Consider the following 8,965-nt stretch of genomic DNA (forward strand, 5'->3'; position numbering starts at 1 on the left):
ATCCCAAGATCGAGGAGATATTTTCATTGTCATGAATTTGGACTTATGTTAGGGTCTTGTAGGCAGTAGCTACAAGGCAAGCCTGCCACATATGTTAAATGCAGTGAACCAGAGCATGGTGTATGTAACAAAGAAGCAATAAGTATACATTGTGAAGACAATCATCCATTGTCTTCACTTAATTGTGATGTATACATTATGGAAAAGAAACCCAAACATTAAAGGTAACTGAACGCATCATGTTTAGAGAGGCAAAAGAAAGAGTATTGAATCAGTATGTTAGACCCTTGGAGTTTTCTTCCAAAGTTAGACCTGGAATATCCTTTTCCAGTATTGCTGCCAACCAAAGAAGAAATGTAAATGCTACCAGAGGTAATGTAAATAGAAAATCAATGACGACCTGTGCTCCTGCCTCTTCGGAGGATGCACCAGTAATTTCTGGCCCTCCTGTCTCCTCGGAGGGAGAGCCAGTGGTTTCTGGCACTCCTGCCTCTTCGGAGGCAGAACTAGTGATTTCTGGCACTCCTGCCTCTTCGGAGGCAGTGCCAGATGTACCTGGCATTCCTACTTCTCTGGAAGCTGTACCATCTATACCTGGTGTGTCGGCATCTTTGTAGGCTGCGCCGGCTATAGCTGACACTCCTGCCTCTTTGGAGGCTGTATTATCAGTATCTTGTGCTTGTGCTCCCTGGAGCCTGCATCATCAGTAATTGGTGCTCCTGAAAGCTATGGAGGATGCACCAATTTTGTCTGACCCTCGCACCCCTCCCCAGGCAGCGCCAGCTTTGCCTGGTGTTCCTAAGATTGATAACTCTTTGAAAAGGAAGGCAGCCATAAAACACTAAAAAGAGGCTCCGGTTTAACAGCCCCAAAAGCAAAGTAGGATTCATTAACTTTCTCCAGTGGAACTGTCAGGGATTAAGAGCGAAATGGGAAGAACTAAGGCTGCAAATGTCAAAAGTGCCTCCTGTATGTATCGCTTTGCAGGAGACTGATTGGTAATAATACACATGTCCCAGCCCACGAGAGTATACATCCTATCTTTCCCCCTTATAACGCAAATACAGGAAGCCATGGGGGTGTAGCTTTATATGTTCGTAATGACACCCCACAAAATCTTATTAGTGTCCAGTCTACACTGCAAGTGATAGGTGTGGAAATCCATTTGCGAAGAAAATATACTGTATGCTCTCTCTATCTACCACCTAGTGAAGCCTTCCCCATTGGTGAATTCAGATCCCTCATTCAACAGTTACCACATCCCTTTGTTATTGTGGGAAATATGAATAGTAGAAACCGTCCTTGGGGTGACACCGTTACCAGTCGAAGAGGAAATTGCCTGTTTCATCAAAGAAGTGAAAATTTGGGAATCCTCAACACAGGGGTCTACACATTTTAACGTTCAAACAGGCACATTATCAGCAATTGATTTATCTATATGCAGTGATAGTTGCCTTATTGACTTTAACTGGAGAGAGATAAATGATAGATTTACCAGCGACCATTTTCCAGTAGTTGTGAATGTAGCTTCAAATCCTCCATCTTCAAGGCTACCTAAATGGAACATTGGTAAAGCTGACTGGGCAACATTCCAGGAACACAGCTCAATACATGACTCGACTGTTGGCTTTCCCTGTGTAGATGATGCTCTTGACTTTTTTAATTAAATTGTGTTCTCGGCTGGTCTTCAATCTATGCCTAGGTCTTCGGGCATATTTATCAGTTGACCAGTTCCCTAGTAGACTCGTAAATGCCAGGAAACTTATAGAACTATGAGGTCTGCTTTCTCCAGATACTGCAGACGAAAATGTGAGCATTACTGTGTTGAATTTCGAAAAGCAAGAGCTCATTTCTGCATGGAAACTAAAAAAGCACGAAAGGAATCTTGGACAATTTTCATTTCTCCACTAAATTCGAAAACACCCCTGACTTTAGTTTGGAAGAGAGTTAGAAAAATAGTAGGCAAATTTACTCCTTGTCAACCTTCAGGTATCAAGATCAATGGTTGTGAGGTAGAGGTCCCCTGGTTAGTGGCAAATGAGTTTGCTAATAATTTTGCTAATGCTGCAAAGAAAAATGATGATAGACCCTATTCAGCTGAAAGAAGGCTAATGGAACAGGTCGAAATTGATTTTAATACATCAAGAAATGAATAATACAATGTACCTTTTACTATGAGAGAATTTGAATCAGCCTTAAATGTAATGAACAAGCTCCTGGACTGGGTGATATAACAGTCAGTGATTAGGCATACTCCCGAAAATACCAGACTTTTCATATTAAGCCTTATTAACAGAATTTACCGAGAACATATCTTCCCTAAGTTTTGGGAGATGTTAAAATGACTGCCATTCATGAACCCAGGGAAAGATCTATTCAAGACAGAGAATTATCGTCCTATTGCACTGACATCATGTCTGTATAAGATCAAGGAAAAAATGGTGAACACACGTTCAGTGTGGTACCTGGTGCTCAGTGAGGTTTTCAAAGTATGCGCTCCACAACTGATGTATTGGTTCGAATGGAATCTTCAATATGTGAAGCTTTTCCTAACAAGCAGCATCACGTCATTGTTTCCTTTGATCTAGAGAAGGCTTATGATACAACATGGAGATATGGCATTCTGAGGGTTCTTTATGAATGTAGCCTGAGAGGCAATTTGCCTCTTTTTATCGAGGCAGTTTTAAAAAATAGGTTATTTCAGGTTCAGGTTGAAGCAACACTGTCAGGTGTAATCAACCAAGAAGAAGGAGTGCCAAAGGGAAGTGTTTTGAGTGTGACCTTATTTGCCTTAGCAATCAATGGGGTATCCAAAATAATTCCCCAAGATGTAACATATACCCTTTTTGTTGATGACCTTTCGATATCCTATGCAGCAAGCAACAAGGATGGCAGTGGCTGAACGCCACCTTCCGCTGTGCATTGGTAATATAGTATAGCAACCCCAACCGTTGGCTTTTAGAGTGAAACCTGTAACCCGTGAATTAAACATCCCTAATACAGGTATTTTATCAGCTAGGTATTCGGCTATTCTACCCTGGAACGTTCCATGGGTAAAATTCTGTAAATATTTGAATTCTACAAAGGCAGAAGTGTCCAATGTTAGCATATTATGATTTATATTGTTCATGTTATGTTAGTTTCGTTGCGCTCATCACTTGTATGTCAATTTTCTTTGGTGTTTAGTTTTTCTCATTGGCCAGTCGTGGCCGCGTGGCGCCACCTGCGTGTAAACAACGCAACATGTTCGTTATGCCCGCATCTTTTTAGTCTGAATAAAAATCTACCGACGACAACACAAACGTATCAATCAGCCCCTTCCTGGAATTCTGTTAACAAATGAAACTAATCCTAGAAAATCTAGAACTTAGTAAGGTTAACATCCAGTGAGACAATGTGTTCAATATTTTTAGATCATTCCTTGCAGCATGATAACTCCGTAGCAGTTTTCACGGATGGCTGAAAGTCAGGTGCTGGTGTCGGCTTTGGAGTGGGTTCCCTGGTACAGAAAGAAGCGGGAGATTACCATCTGTTGCATCTGTTTTTACAGCGGAGCTGCATGCAATTTTAAAGGCCTTTAAGGAAATTTTAACTCAGAATGGAAATAGTTATATTATATATTGTGACTCTAGAAGTGTTCTTCAGTGGTTAGAATCTTTTAATACTTTAAACCCTCTGATTTTAGATTTATTGGAATGGCTGCTTTTAGGGAAAAGAAGAGGTAAAGAAGTGTATTTTTGTTGAGTGCCTTCCCATGCTGGGGTGGTCGGGAAAGAGCAGCTGATCAACTTGCTAAGTTAGCAGTCACTTCCACAGAACAAGCGCCCCCCCCCAAAAGGGGGGTAGTGCCATCGGTGCATTATAGGCATTACTTAAAGTTCTTTGGAGCGACGACTTTCGTTCCTTTTATAGTGCCTCCGTTCGTATTCTCTTTCTTCCATCTTACTTTCCACCCTCTCCTAACAGTTGATTCATAGTGAATTTGCAACGGTTTCCTCCTGTTACACCTTTCAAACCTTTTTACTGTCAATTTCAGTTTCAGCGCTGAGTGACCTCATAGGTCCCAGCGCTTGGCCTTTGGCCAAAATTCTATATTCCATTCCCCAGAACCCAGAAGATGCCTACTACCATACGGGACGTATATCCTCTAGGAGGTCAGAAAATGAAAAAAGTTTTGGCAGTCCCTATAGGAAAATATTGCACAATCAATAACTGCGCAGTATTACGTCATCAGTGCCTCCTTGGTCATATCCCTATCTGCAGAGGAGACAAGAAACGATGGTTGAGGATTGGACAGACAAGACTCGCTCATGGTTCTTGATGTCTCGCGAAAATCCTCCATTCTGCAATAAATGTATTGTGCCCTTGACTGTGAAACATTTGCTGGTCGAATGTCCCAGCCTTGGGAATTTGAGAGATAGGTTCCTGTCCTGGGACGCGACAGGGAAGGACATTTTACCCTTGCTACAATTCTCGGGCCTACTCAACAAATTTTAAGCATATACACACTCAGTATGTATATATATAGCATAGATGAATTTACAGATATGATTGATTATATATATATATATATATATATATATATATATATATATATATATATATATATATATATATATATATATTTAGATATATTGCATGTGAAACCCTTTTTAAATTTATTTTTTTTATTTGCTATTTAATTTTAATACGGTGTCAATAACCTAGGTGTTGTGACGCCAGTTTTAGTAGTCATAAATCAATCGATCTCTCTCTATACTCACAGACACACATACATATATATATGTATATATATTATATATATAGTATAGGTGTGAAGTGAATTTGAAACAAAAGCTGGTAAATAAATAACTTCTCTATAAAGGATATATATATATATATATATATATATATATATATATATATATATATATATATATATATATATATATATATATATATATATATATATTACAGTCAACATGCATAATCAGTCATTACGCAAAATGCCTGAAATTTCAGTCAGATAGCTGAAATGCACTTAGGGGACATTTGATCCCCAGGAGCTAGTACTAAACACGGCGAAACAGTGAGTCACCTACACTGTTTCGCCGTGTTTTACTCACCTCTGGGGTCAAATATATTTCGCCGTGTTTAGTACTTGCTCCTGGGGATCAAATGTCCCCTAAGTGCATTTCGCTATCTGACTGAAATTTCAGGCATTTTCGTAATGACTGATTACGCATGTTGACTGTAATATATATATATATGTATATATATATATATATATATATATATATATATATATATATATATATATATATATATATATCCTTTATAAGTTATTTATTTACCAGCTTACTGTTTCAAATTCACTTCACACCTATACTCTAAGTATGAGCAAAGATAAAATACTATATACCGTCTATACACAGTATATATAATATATATATATATATATATATATATATATATATATATATATATATATATATATATATATATATATATATATATATATATATATATATATATATATATATATATATATATCGAAAATTCAACGTGAGATATAATGTAAATATTTTCTAAAGATTATTTTCTGCCCTTAAATATTATGAGTCTCGGGATTTAAGTGTGCATTGTACATACGTCAATAAGCTGCTCATGCTTGAAAGAGAGCACTTATTATCTCCAGATGTAACTTCCATGATGTGGAGTTTTTCGCTTTCAGTTCCGAGTGCACTGTGACAGCCATTTTCATACATCATTTCGATGTATCTTTTACCATTTTACTTTTACTGTTACTTGTTACATATTCTAGTAGGGGGGATAGGCGAGTTTTTCAACCATAGTGCGGGCCTTTCTCTACAAAAATGATCCAGATGTGCCAAATGAACGGAGAAGTCAAATAAAAAACTCAGCATGGTCTAAGATGACCTTGAAAATCTGGTAAATATGATCATTGACTCATTCTGAGCCAAAGGATATATCCATTTGGCTGCTTTAGTGAATCATCATACTCACACTTGTTCACTCATGGACTCCTCTCTCTCTCTCTCTCTCTCTCTCTCTCTCTCTCTCTCTCTCTCTCTCTCTCTCTCTCTCTCTCTCTCTCTCTCTCCATGTTATGCAAATGCGTGAAGAAATCAAGTGTACGGTTTCTCCTGAAGGGGGAAATGCAACATAAGTATCTAAACATAGTGTATAAAAAACACGTAGAAATAAAACATCCCAAAAAAGAACAAGAAATGAGACTACATCAGGCCACATTATCATCCGAATTTCTGTCACAAGTTATGAGGAAAATTCGTATGCCATGTGCTGATATATGTAATAACTGATTTACGTGTTTGTTGGTATTTCATTAATCTTGTCTATCATTTTTATAATTCCTGGTTGTTATTATTTGTCCTCCATCATTTGGTGTATAATCGTTCTTCCCTGCCTTCTCAAAAACTGAAATGACATACTCCCTCTGAAGTAATTAGTCTTTGGTTGTCTTTAGGGAATCTCAGTGTTCCACACGGCTGCGTGTCAGTAACATTTGACAAATGATTTGGGATTTCTTTGCCAATGATACGGCAATCTTTGTTTCTGGCATTCGATAATCAGGTCCCCTAAACATAGCGCATTCAGCTTCTTCTTCTGTATTGTGTTAAATTACCCTCTGATACCATGACTGTGACCGTGTTCTTTGAAAGCCCTCAACGGCAGACCATTTTGTTTGTCTGCAGTTGACTATTCTGTTACGAAGTGGCTTTACGTACTGGTATACTGTGTCACAAAATGGGAGTTATTGTTGTAGCTCGTGGTGAGAAGTGGCCTAGGGTCTTCATAAAGCGGATTGATAGAATTCTCAAGAAGAAAAATATCTTTTATGGTGTCATGAAAAAGGACTCGACTAAGACTTAGCATTTCTATTCTTGCCATATATATATATATATATATATATATATATATATATATATATATATATATATATATATATATATATATATATATGTGTGTGTGTGTGTGTGTGTGTGTGTGTGTGTGTGTGTGTGTGTGTGTGAAGGAGCAGATCAGTGAAAATTATAAGGTTCAGCAAAGCAAGTACATATTATGCAGTAAAAGGATAGTTAGGTGAAAATTAAGGAAATGGCATAAATATTTTTACTAAATTATACTGCACACAACATAACAATCATAAACTGAACAGTAAGAACAAAAACTTAAAAGCACAAAACATATGAGCCACCACGCTGCATGTGCGGCGGGACTTTGGGCCAGGTCGTACTTTAAATTATATCTCCTAGCGTACACGACCATCACTAATACGTGCAACGCATGTGGTTTTATAAATTCTTTACAGAAATTATTATAGATAGTACCGTGTGAAAAAAAGTACTAGCAGGACAAACAAAAGAAAACACAAACATATAATAATGTATGTATGTAAATATATATATATATATATATATATATATATATATATATATATATATATATATATATATATATATATATATATATATATATATATATATATAGTCAACACGCGTAATCAGTCATTACGCGTAATGACTGCAATTTCAGTCATCACGTAATGCGCTCAGGAGATTTGATCCCCCAGGAGCTAGTACTAAACACGGCGAAATACATTTGACCCCCAGGGACTAGTACTAAACCCGGCGAAACAGTGTAGGTGACTCACTGTTTCGCCGTGTTTAGTACTAGCTCCTGGGGATCAAATGTCCTCTAAATGCATTACGCGTGATGACTGAAATTTCAGTCATTACACGTAATGATTGATTATTGACTGTAACAAATTTATATATATATTGACTGTAACATTATATATATATATATATATATATATATATATATATATATATATATATATATATATATATATGTGTGTGTGTGTGTGTGTGTGTGTGTGTGTGTGTGTGTGTGTGTGTACCTACATTTTAAAAACATTACCTTGTTAAACGTAACTGACCATTGGCTTTTTATTACTGTGCATTCAGTACCTCCCAGCTTTCTGTAGAGTCTCCAGAGCTCGACGGGGATATTATACAGCAGCTCCCCGTATGTCATGCCGATGTGGAGGGAGCGCATCTCTTCTGGAATTTTTATTTTCTCACATTCGGGTTATCCAGTTTTGATGATTCTTCGGCATCATCTGTCCCTAATAGAAAGTAAACAATTTTATATTTAAATATTTGCTAGAATATGTATTTAACAGTTTAGCAACTACATGCATAGTATCTGTATTTCATTTCTTTATAACATTAATAAAACATTTACACACCACTAATTGTTACGTCATTAAAACCACCATCTCTGCAGGACAGTTGGTATATGTTGTTAAAGCTCCTATTTTCATTTTTACAAATTATTTTTTAGTTATTTTTCTTTTGCTACAGCTGCCTATACAGGGCGAACCTTTCCCAGGTTAAAATTGACTTTTCTTGTAGGCACAGACGATGAAAAAATAAAGATTTCAGAAGTGGAGCAATCTTTCAACTTCAGCGCGACCCATGGAGATTTACTGTGTTAGTACCCGGTTGAGGTCAGAAGACTACAGAAAGCTGGAAAGTATTGAAAAGAAAATAATGGTCATTTGCATTTATATATATATATATATATATATATATATATATATATATATATATATATATATATATATATATATATATATATATATAATGTGTGTGTTTACTGTGAAAGCCATCAGAAAGAAATAAAGCTATTGTAAAAACTCATTTATAAGAAATGTTGGTAACATCGCCTTTCACATTATTAGGGTCAGAGATATTTACGGAGCATAAACTGATAGAAATATCACGTCATCCGCACCTGAAAAATGTATCCGTGCATGCCATCACCTGTTCCCTTTTCTGGACAGTTGTATCAATACTGCGCTCGCATCTGCGGAGCGAATCAGTAGGTCGGGCCCTCCCCCCTGATGTAGCGGGACAGCAAAGCAGCCGAGAAAAAG

General features: G+C 36.9%; 1 protein-coding gene across 1 annotated transcript in view; it reads left to right on the forward strand.

Annotated features, from left to right (window-relative positions):
• Positions 1-8,870: 8,870 nt before the first annotated feature.
• The window catches only part of LOC136840294 (uncharacterized), a 10,359-nt gene continuing 10,264 nt past the window's right edge, over positions 8,871-8,965 (forward strand). The window contains exon 1 of the mRNA XM_067106978.1: positions 8,871-8,965. This exon is cut by the window's right edge and continues 50 nt beyond it. The gene's annotated coding sequence lies outside the window, so the exon portion shown is untranslated.

This window comes from Macrobrachium rosenbergii, chromosome 7 (genome assembly GCF_040412425.1).
Source record: "Macrobrachium rosenbergii isolate ZJJX-2024 chromosome 7, ASM4041242v1, whole genome shotgun sequence".
NCBI classification, from domain to species: domain Eukaryota; kingdom Metazoa; phylum Arthropoda; class Malacostraca; order Decapoda; family Palaemonidae; genus Macrobrachium; species Macrobrachium rosenbergii.